Source organism: Triplophysa rosa, linkage group LG6 (assembly GCF_024868665.1).
Source record: "Triplophysa rosa linkage group LG6, Trosa_1v2, whole genome shotgun sequence".
In the NCBI taxonomy this organism is placed as follows: Eukaryota; Metazoa; Chordata; class Actinopteri; order Cypriniformes; family Nemacheilidae; genus Triplophysa; species Triplophysa rosa.
The window spans coordinates 12,836,865-12,846,033 of record NC_079895.1 but is presented as its reverse complement, the minus strand read 5'-3'; positions in this window follow the sequence as shown (position 1 = coordinate 12,846,033).

Below are 9,169 nucleotides of genomic sequence, written 5' to 3'. Positions count from 1 at the left end.
GTGTGTGTGTGTGTGTGTGTGTGTGTGTGTGCGTGCGTGCGTGCGTGCGTGCGTGCGTGCGTGCGTGCGTGCGCGCGCGCGCGTGCGTGCGTGCGTGCGTGCGTGTGTGTGTGTGTGTGTGTGTGTGTGTGTGTGTGTGTGTTAGAGCAGATAAGCCAGCAGAAATGAAGAGGGCTGTTATTTCAATAGCAGGAAATGGAGTCCTTGGTGAGTAGAGACATGACTATGAAGTCTGGCGTGAGAAACTCCAGTTTACAAAATACACACACTCACACACACACACACACACACACACACACACATGCCCACACACAAGTTTACATATTTAAATATACAAGAATATTTATATAAACAATTTTCCTGTTCAAACATCTCCATGAAGTGACACAGAAATGAAGTCTAACTGAAAACCAAACCGGCCTTGGACAAACAGGACATATCACCTGCTTGAAACCTTTAGGCAAAACTAGCTGTCAAAGTGAAATACCTCATATGTTTTCATTATTGCATTACTAATGGCAGTATTCTCACTTATGGCTTAGGCTACGTAAAGGGAAAAAAATCATATGAAACGTTTTTACAAAGGGGTTTCAAACGTAATATTTAAAAACCAATGGTCGATGGTTTTCCACAAGAGGACAGCACAGTCCACTACAGCTGACACAATCCGACCTCTCTCTCCTTTCAAAAGCAAAGACAGATGGGCCAAATATCTGTGTGTGCCTTTTGATGTTTATATGTCGGTGTGTTCGAGTAAATATTATATGTGCACGTCAAAGAGCATAAATGTGTCTTTGGGTTAATATCCAGCCTGTCACATTCATTTTTATTTTCTTAAATCCCCCTGTCGAGTCTCTCTTTCTCTCTATCTCTCCCTCAGCTCACTGCATTAAAATAAAACGAGAAAGTGTATTACACACACATGCGCTCAGGCTGGACTCTATTAAGGTCTGTGCTCTTTAGTAGACATCCAGTGTGACAGTGAGGTCAGAGAGGGTTAAATCTCTTCAATGCAGCTCATCTTGTCACAGAAGCAAACTCCTGCCTCTGACCCCTCGACAGCTTTGACCTGTGACCTCATCTTCTTAGGAAAACCCTTTCTCTCTTTCAGCTCCTTTATTCTTTCTTTAGAACCGAGCAAACAAAGCCATTAATAATCGTCCGATTGACATGACATGAGGTAAAAAGATATTATTATCTACTTAAAAGAGCTTTATTCACATCTGACCCAAAGCATAGAGTTAAAACGCGGACTGAATAGTTGCCTATAGTACCAGGCAAAGGAAGCACATCGCAGACAAAACAAAAAGTGTTAACAAACCAATGGACTCTTGTATAGTCTAAGAAATCTCTATGTCTTAATTAATTTGGGTCAACAAGGTAAAAGTTAGGCCTTACACAAACTAACCTTTGGACCTTATTTATTGATACACTGTAAAAATGATTTGTTGTTTTTTGTTGTTTCAACCTAAAAAAATAAGTTACCTTGTTGCCTTAAAATTTTAAGTTAGTTCAACTTAAAAATATTAGTCAACACAACGAGTTTGCAACAAATTCATTAAGTGAACTAATATTTTTAAGTTGAACTAACTTAAAATTTTAAGGCAACAAGGTAACTTATTTTTTTAAGTTGAAACAACAAAAAACAACAAATCATTTTTTACAGTGTACTGAGTTGTATTAATTTCTTTGTATGTTTCTTCGTAGGCCTATATCTGTGTATGTTTGTCATTGCTACATACTGTAAATTGTCAGGTAGAATTAGGTTTTACAAACTTTTTTGCCAACATTTATTCTGCTTGTGTTTCATAAATTAGGTCCAATTTCCCAATATTAAGATACGACGAGTAAACAAGAATGTTATTATTTAACTAAAGGGAGTTTTGTGTAACAAAAAACATCAAAGTCACCTGGCCTAATGCTGTAAAATACATGCATTCGTATAAATACGCAATGCTATAATGCCATACATAATATAAATAAAATCACTTTTGGGCAGTTTGATCTATCCCTTCACCATACCACGGACTCAGTTGATTAAGTAAACAATGTTTGATAGCAACAGCTTTTCTCTGCCTGAGTCAAATATCAAATATTCGCATATCCCTGCATCTCCCAGATAAAGCTTACACCGTGTCTACACCGGACGTGACACGACACGATAAAGACAATACAGCACGATGGCACCCATTTGATTTTAGATTTTGTCCACACTGGATGCCCATTAAGAACCAGCCGTTGTCGTGTCACGTCGCGTCGCGCCAGTAGTGTCCGGTATCAGTTTTGAAGTAACCAACAGTTTAATGTTTAACAGTTTGCGATTGACTCTTAATTGTATCCTAATTTAGTTATTTGGTGTTTGGTAACGAAGGGCCTACTTTGCATCAGCAATACTGACTCAATGACAAACAAGTCATTCATAAGAAGACAACAGATGGCACCTGGGGCCAGACTAGTCTTACAAGTTAGTCATCTAATTAAGAAGAATGGTCTAATTGAAATCTGAAAAGTAAGAATTTTTAGTCCTAACTAATAGCTAGCTAGTGAGATTAGTTGTTAAGACACAGTCTTAACTTAGCAGCTAAGTTTATGCAACTTGCCCCTGTATTCATAGCAACTATAATTTCTAATTAATATAAATATAATAATATGTGTCAGGCAGTCGTTCTTGCAATGGTATGCAACATCATGATCCTACTATTCGGCTACTTCAATAAGGGTACAATATTCAGCAATCAAATATTTATTTATCATCATTGGACACCTATTTGGAAGTAAAAAAAATGTTTAGCATTTCAGCAATAATTAAATTATCAATGTATTTTGTAGCCATATGTTTAAGCCAAATATGTTTAAATGTAGCCAGAAACATGATCGGAAAGTAGCAACAGAACTTGTCAACTTAACAAAGTCTAACAAAAACAGTCAAACTGAGACAACAGGTCTCATTAGCTACTTATGACTTTCAAGACAACACATTATGTACATTTGCAAACTATTTAGCCTAGGTTACTAAAACAAACACCAAAACTTGCATAAACTGTTAAAAATGATAGCCATTTATGCAAAAGACGATGAAAATGTGGCGTGATATGATTTAATTATCATTATCATAAAATGGTTTTGAACGAAGAGGGGGGTTCATAAATGTCATTTTGTATTACAAACTAAACTATTTAATAAAATATCTTTGAAATGGATGACTTTTGACTAAATAATGAAAAAAGAGCAGCCAGAGCACAGTGTAGATGGGAAATACTTCAATATTGTTTAAAAATCATCTCAGGGTTGACACCCCAGCTGCTTGATGAAATGCCAAGAGAACATTTCAGCAAATTCTAGGGAAATAGTGACTACACTGAAGATGCTAAAATATAACAAGCTTTGTTTTGATTTTTTTGTTGCAACATGTTTTTTTTTCCTAAAATGTGGAAAAATATGAATAAGTAATTGTTCTAAGTGTTCCCATATAGTGTATTCTGTCAAGCCGCTTTGCAACAATGCAAAATTGCAAAAAAATCTATAGAATTAATTTGATTCAATTAAAGAATAAAATGAAAAAGCATATCAGAGCTGAAAGTCATGCACACATGAAGAAAAGTATAGTATTACATCACACTTTATATTTGTACTTATGTACTGAATGTTATGTACTGAACATATGTAATGTTGTGAATTGTATTTGTAATAAAATTAAATTACATTTTGAGAAAAGTGTGTGCGTGTGTGTCAAGGTAGGGCATCACCTGACCAGGTGTGTGTGTTTCTGGAGGTGGTAAATCTCATTATCCCACCTGCATCCCATAAACCACCCATGGCATTGGACAGTTAGTGGTCCAGTAGATTTGTGGCACACTACAGCCTAATGGATTAGGTGATGTTAAAGTTCAAATAAAGACCTTCCCTGTAAAGTTTGCTTTAACAGTAATATTGGACCGATAGAACAGGTCTTGTTGTAAATATCTTGCTTTGTAGAATTATAGAATGTGTGTGTGTGTGTGTGTGTGTGTGTGTGTGTGTGTGTGTGCGTGCGTGCGTGCGTGCGTGCATGTGTGTGTGTGTGTGTAAGCAAGTAATTTACAAGCTGGACAGGGTGTGTTAGGGCTGTAAAAGAATTAAGAGTTATTGAGATCGCATCTTTAGGAAGCAAGAGAGGGTCATCTTAAAAACCTGTAAACCTTAAAAATTGTTATATTGGAATGCTCAAGGTTGACACATGAAATACCTACACAGATAGTGCTTCATATGCAGACCTCTGGCTTTTGAATCTCAAGTTTTGATATTAAAAATCAATAGACTAAACTAAGTGAGGAGCCAGACCCCATGCGATCTATATCCTTTCTCATAGATCGACAAATCAGGTCAGCAAAGAGGTGCAGACCTTTTTTTCTCCAGCTCCTGCTCAACCCAGCACACACAGATAACTTATTGATTATTGATTGGGTTAAATATTTCCCTTTGATTATCATCTCATCCATATTTGAAGGTCACGACTATCCATTGATCTTCTTTCTTACATGCTTGCCTCTGCACATACTCTTCATTTTTATCTGACTGTCTGATGTCAGCGAAAAAGACAATACTGCACATCTCAAACAAACAACATTTGAGGGAATTTCGTGCATTGCTTGCTGACACACTATCAAACACAGAAACCTTGCATCATAATCACTCAGTGGAGAGCTCTTGGGGTCAACCCCACATAAACACTTACACAGGTGGTATGTGAACTGAGAAGAGCTGTCTCTCGCATGCCCGATTGTTATTGAGGGCCCTGCTGGCACGCCGCTGGACTCCTACATTAATGGCACTGCAACAGGAAGTGAGATATTGTGTGAAACACTATGTGTCTTTGAGTTACTGCAAAGAGAAAAACACATCGACATTTTCTGTCCCACTCAATGGGCTTTTAGAGGATTAATAGACATTCTTTACCTTTGCACAAATGGCTATGAGAGCTATGCATGTGTGTGCTTAAGTATGTAATCTATTATTTTATGTCTGAATATGTGAACAGAATTACTTTCTTTTACTTAAGGTCAGACCATGTCTGACTTTAATTGTGTTTGATGTGTGCATATATGTGTATCAGTCTTTTTTAAAAAGGTCAGCCGTGCGAATCAAACAAATAATGGTATAATGCATTGCAGTAACTCAAAATATTCAAGACATGACAGGAACTGAATGGATGTAAATGTGTGTGTGTAAAGACAGGAACTAGATAATAATTGCACGTGGTGTGTATTAATAAGAGCAGGACTGGTTTATCTGAAAATGATTTATAAATATATTTGTATTTATTCTCATGTTGTTTTTAACCTGCATGGCTTTCTTGTGTCTGTGGCTTTCGCACATGCAATAGAAGTCAATGAGGACAAAAGTATACCAGATAAAAAAAGTGTTGTGCCACAAATTTCAAACCTGTATCACTCTTTCTTCTGCAGAACACACAAAAAAAAGTTGCCAACCGGACAATGGCGGTAGCCATTCACTTCTATTGTCTGGACACAAATCCAATGCAAGTCAATGGGTACGGCCGTTGTTTGGTTACCAACATTCCTCAAAATATCTTCTTTTGTGTTCTGCGGAAGAAAGAAAGTCAGACAGGTTTGTAATGACAAGAGAAAGACAAAATTTTCATTTTTGGGTGAACTACTGCATTTCTTTAACTTGTTTTAAAACCTGGAACATTCCTTGACCCGCCCGGTCTCTTACAATGCCTTATTGCCTTTCACACCTGCATCCCTCTAGCAACACTCTGTGTGTTTGTGTGTGTGTGTGAAACTATTTGCCTTTTTCCGCTGATAATGATGCCACAATTAAAGTGTGCTAATATCTACTTGTGTGTGTGTGTAATCCAATCCCATTCAGAAACTGTGTCCTTAAGTTATAACAACACATTATTACCCACTTCAGATTTCCTCTTTTCCAACTCTCATAAAAGAAAGAAGAGATACCATTCATGTAACCCCATCATTAAACATCTCTGAGCCCGTCCTGACCTCAGACAAAGCCCTGGAATGCCGTCCCACCAGCACGAATGTTCAGAAACGAGGGGGAAGAAAAGGACAGAACGAGGGAATGAAAGTGTGAATCCCCTTTCTTCTGACCCTCCTGCCAAGTGTCCAAATGAAGGAGCGTGTAAGGGAGTAAAAGAAAAGCAAAGAAGGAATAGAGAGGCCGCTTGTCCCCGCGTGAGAAATGCATTGTAGCGATACGGCTCCTGGCTAGCATCGCTAATCACAGGAATGAGCGGAATGAGACGAATTGCTGAAAAGAGCATTCACGCAGCCCACAGTTCATTCCAATATACTGGACAGCTCTTAGAGAACCAGCAAACACATCTGTATATATCCATATATATAAAAACACTGATGAATGTATTTGTTGACATATGTAAATGCAGTAGCTAGCATGAACTTAGTTTATGAGCAACATGGTTTTTCAGCATTTATTGAATTTTGTTAATGTGACAATTATTCATGTTAGTTCACTGTGCATTAAAGGGATAGTTCACCCGAAATTACTCAACCTCAAGTTGTTCCAAACCTGTATACATTTCTTTGTTCTGAAAGATATTTAGAAAAATATTAGCAAAAATTAAAATGGCAGTCAAAGGTGTCCCAGAACTGTTTGCTTTCCTGAATTCTTCAAAACTTTTTTTCTACTATGGTAGTCAATGGTGCCCCAGAAATCTTTCTTTGTGTTCAACCAAACAAAGAAATTTACACAGGGCTGGAACAACTTGTGGGCGAGTAATTCATGAAAGAGATTTCTTTTTTGGGTGAACTATCCCTTTAACTAATGTTAACAGATACAACTTTCGATTTAAAAAAATGTATTAGTAAATGCTGAAATTAATATGAACTGAGATTAATAAATGCCTTAGACATATTGTTCATGTTAGCTATTGGTAAGCTAACTGATGTTAACAAATATTGTAAATTCTTGGTTTTTAATTTAATTGAAATGTTACATTATAATTGACATTGTAATGTAATAAATAACAAGTAAATAAGAAAGGTTTCACACAGAAATACTATTTTTTCCGTCCCTTCTTTGTATCGCTGTCCATCATCTGTGTCTGGATTGATGAAGCCATATAAATTATTTGATAAAATAAGTCAATATCTTGAAGCAATTGTTGGAATAAAGTAGCTTTACTACTTATACTATTAATGTTACAGTATTTTAAAATGTGTGAAAGTACAAACACACAGTATCTGGTAATCTTACAACAACATTTAGGTTCTTTATCTATGTGGCCTGGGGGAAGGGTTGGGTTCTATAAGTATATCACTCCACCTGCGTTTACATCAGCCCTTAGGAGAAATGCGTGTGTGTGGATTGTGATCTCTGTCTAATCTGATTTATCTATTAAATGGACATTCTCCCGAACTCATGTCACGACCTCGCAAATATTTATAACCAACACAACTCGCGTTAATATGATGTCATAAGCTGACGCACTGACGCAAACTGTCTGAGCGCTATAGGTGAACAGCTGCTATCGTGACATTGTACTGTCTGTGTACCATTGAAGTTCATCGCGAGCAGAAGGATCAAGTCCGTAAAATCAGTCTTGTTCAACTGGATTTCATTCATTAATTACATTTTCGCGAGAGTTTAAGTTGGGGTACTGCAATGTTTATTTTCTATAAAAAATGCTAACTTACTGCAAATGATAGCTAGCAAATTATTTTAAATAAAGTTAGCACATGAAAGCATTGCAAATAAATTGTTTACTTTACGTTCTTTGTGTATGTTTTTGACCAGCAAACTATGTGTAATGAAGAATTGGTGTAAATCACAGTAGAAGTTAAAGAATTTCTGTCTGTAAGGATTTTTTGGTCACCCTAATAAAATCACTGGTTCTTACCACCTCTAAAAAAAAGTTCTGGCTACGCCCCTGAGTTGATCTGATATCATATTTTCTTCAGAACATGCAAGCTGAAGATTAAGAAATCTATCTTTGTCAAAAGATCTCTGGGATTGTTTCTGGGTGTGTAAAGTTTATTCGCTGAAACAAATGTAGATATAAACAGTGGATGTTTCATGAGTTTGGCAATTTAAGAATTCAATGTCAAAAGGTCTGCCAAAGAGACAAATGAAGTAAAACAAGAACCCTGTGTAAAAAAGAAAGGCGGTTGTCTATATATTTACTTTTATCACTGGCAATCCTACTAGAAAAGAAAACAATGGAAACAATAACCGGAATTCGAATGGATTTATTGGTTATAATTTCAATTGCATTGGTTTTAATGTAAACTATAATGGTCTCAACTGGTTATGTGCTGGGTTGTATTGGTGGGATGTTATCTGGTCGACGGGAACCAGTAGAAAACCATTAAATCCTACTGGAATAAGGCCCAAAACACACTTCACAAAGGAATTTTGTAATAGTTTTATTGGTAAATGCTAACGGCTCAAAATGGTATTGTGATGGAAGCCATTAGAATTAGTATTAAATTCATTCAGCTTCTGTGATGGTTTCTTTTGTTTTTTTAGCAGGGGTGATAATAAGCAACGTAAGGAAATTCATTATTTTAATTTGTTTGGTGAAGCAAAGTGTGTGGTTTGCATATAAGTGTTTAACCAGTGATGTATAAAGTACCTAAAAGCAATTGAGTAAAAGTACAAATATCTTACCAGAAAATTACTTTGGTAGAAGTGAAAGTAACCTTTTAGAATATGACTTGAGTAAAAGTCTTAAAGTAACAGATAAATATTGTACCTAAGTATCAAAAGTACTTTTTTATTTTAAATCTACTTAAGTATTTAAAGTAAAGCAAACGCGTTTATATTTTTAGCATAAAGATCAAAATGGCGCTTACGTTGAAATTTACAACTTTGAAAAAGCTCTGTCTCAAGCTCGGTGTTTTATCTGGAACAACATGTTGCCAAATTGCTAACTATCAAAATACAAGTTCAGAAACCACATCTTTATAACTTTGTAAAAGGATAGTTCCCTCCCACCCCAATATTATCCCTCTAACAACTCGGAACAAAATCAGAACAAATCTGTCTGGCCCTTACTTCTTTCTTTCCTTGCATTTCCCTCACAGTAACAACGCAGTCATTTGATCATTCATTGAAACTGAAAAATGTGCTGTTTATCATTAAAAGCAGCAGCACATTAAAACCTTGTGTTGAAATTAATCGCGGAGAG